Raw genomic sequence first — 2,500 nt, 5'->3', positions numbered from 1 at the left:
GTGTCTGTGGACGTTATTGTGTATGTATTTCCATGTCCTCAGCTGACAGGGCCAGTGCAAACACCCTCCCAGAGAGAAAGACCTATGACACACACACACACACACACAAATTCTCTTTTTCTCTTGCTCATAACCCTGATCTGTGCCATTTCTTAATACACATTTGTGATGGTGTGTGTGTGTGTGTTTGTGTGTGTGTGTGTGTTTTGCGTGTGTGTGTTTGTGTGTGTGTGTGTGTGTGTGTGTGTGTGTGTGTCTGTGTACCATTGCCAATCTGTCTGCCCAGCTGCTTGAGGTCTATTTGCCAGGTCACGCACAGAAAAATATTCTCACAAAGACGCACACACACACACACACACACACACACACACACACACACACACACACACACACAGCCTTCAGACTCGAGTTCATCCCGTTTCCTGTAGTCTGCCTGTTGGTCTGGAATCTGTCTGTGTGTGTGTAATCTCTGTGTGTGTGTGTAATCTGTGTGTGTGTGTTATCTGTGTGTGTGTGGGATCTGTTTATATTTGCTGGTCAAGGACTAGCTGGTCAAGAAGAGCTTCAGCCGGAGAGTGAGTGAGAGAGAGAGAGAGAGAGAGAGAGAGAGAGAAAGAGAGGGGGAGACAGAGAGAGAGAGGGAGAGAGAGTCTGAGAGAGGGAGACAGAGAGAGAGAGAAAGAGAGAGAGAGGGAGAGAGAGTGAGAGCTGATTTTGTAAAAGCTTTATTTCAAAAAGGATTTGAAAAAAATCACCAGTTTAAAGACCAGCCTACCAGTCAAAGTCCCTGAGAATTATTATTATTATTTCAAAAAAGATTTAAAAACCAGCCTACACACACACACCACACACACACACACACACACACACACACACACACACACACACACACACACACACTGAGACAAGATGAAAAGGATCAAATGAAGAGGACATTAGCCCTTCACGTTTAAGCTATTAGCAGTTTAAAATGCTCTTCATGTTTAGGCTAACAATCGAAACAATTTTAAATGTTCAGTTATTAATGTTATATAATCTTCTTGTATTCTTATCTTTTCTGTAAACGAAGGTGTTCTGTAGGTTTATGACTTAAAGAAGTCTATTGTAATAAGATGACAATAGTCCAGGACAACAGTGTAAGTTTAATACTTTATTATGAGTTAAATATTACCAAAGTCAGTTAAATGTTTGTTTAATACTTTATTATGAGTTAAATATTTCCAAAGTGAGTTGAGTGTTTGTTTAATACTTTATTATGAGTTAAATATTACCAAAGTGAGTTGAATGTTTGTTTAATATTAAATGCTGTGGGCATCTTAACAGGGCACCGGGCAAAGTGTCTTACGGCCATTGTGCCAAGCTTTTCTTTGGAGTGTTAGTGCCAGCGGTAGTCATGGCGATGAGAAGGATGTGTGTGTGTGTGTGTGTGTGTGTGTGTGAGAGAGAGAGGAGAGGAGATGGACGAAGAGTGTGTGTCTGGGAGTCGGAGGATTAGTCAGAGAAACTCCAGGAGCCTTCCCTGCCTAGCACACACACACACACACACACACACACACACACACACATACACACACACACACACACACACACACACACACACACACACACACAGTGCCAGACTGGGGATAGAGGGGTTATATAAACTTTGTGGGACAGTTATTGTTTTCTGAAGGGACTTCATTAAGTTTCACTCAGTCTGGTTGCATGCTTCTGTGGACGCCCTAACTCAGTCCATCCCAAAGTGTGTGGGGGTGGGGTGGGGGTGTATGTGTGTGTGTGTGTGTGGGGGGTGTATGTGTGTGTGTGTGGGGGGGGTGTGTGTGTGTGTGTGTGTGTGTGTGTGTGTGTGCCGCGGGATGAAGATGAAAAAACAGAATGAGAAATCTAAACACTGCCATGTGGTATGACAGTGCTCTTACGGCAGAGTAGCCTGTACCTGTACCTGTGTGTGGGTGTGTGTGTGTGTGTGTGTATGCATACGTGTGTGTGTGTGTGTGTGTGTGTGTGTGTGTTCAGTTAATGGGTCATGTAAGGATACTGCTTCTTGGTACGCGATTCCTCTCAAGTCCACAGACACATTTTATAGTACACACACACACACACACACACACACACACACACACACACACACACACACTACTCAATAAGAGTTCTTTTCAGCTGTCTCCGAGGTAACTGTGTAGTGGTCACCTCCTATCCTCAAAACACACTTTTTACACACACACACACACACACACACTCTCTCGCTCTCTCGCTCTCTCTCTCTCTCTCTCTCTCTCTCTCACGCACACACACTCTCTCTCTCTTTTACACACACGCACACACACTCTCTCTTTTACACACACACTCACACAAACACTCTCTCTTTTACACACACACACACACTCTCTCTTTTACACACACGCACACACACACACACACTCTCTCTTTTACACACAAACATTCTCTCTTTTACACAAAAACACACTCACACAAATGCAAACCTAATCTCCTTCTCACA

The 2,500-nt window shown here is 43.7% G+C and overlaps 1 protein-coding gene across 1 annotated transcript in view; it reads left to right on the top strand.

Annotated features, from left to right (window-relative positions):
• Positions 1-2,500, top strand: part of slc9a3r1b (SLC9A3 regulator 1b) — a gene marked incomplete at its 5' end in the record, with an annotated part of 17,329 nt that overhangs the window by 6,169 nt on the left and 8,660 nt on the right. The gene's annotated exons all lie outside the window — the stretch shown is intronic.

This window comes from Clupea harengus, chromosome 23, assembly GCF_900700415.2.
Source record: "Clupea harengus chromosome 23, Ch_v2.0.2, whole genome shotgun sequence".
In the NCBI taxonomy this organism is placed as follows: Eukaryota; Metazoa; Chordata; class Actinopteri; order Clupeiformes; family Clupeidae; genus Clupea; species Clupea harengus.
This window is presented reverse-complemented; position numbering and strand designations above follow the sequence as displayed.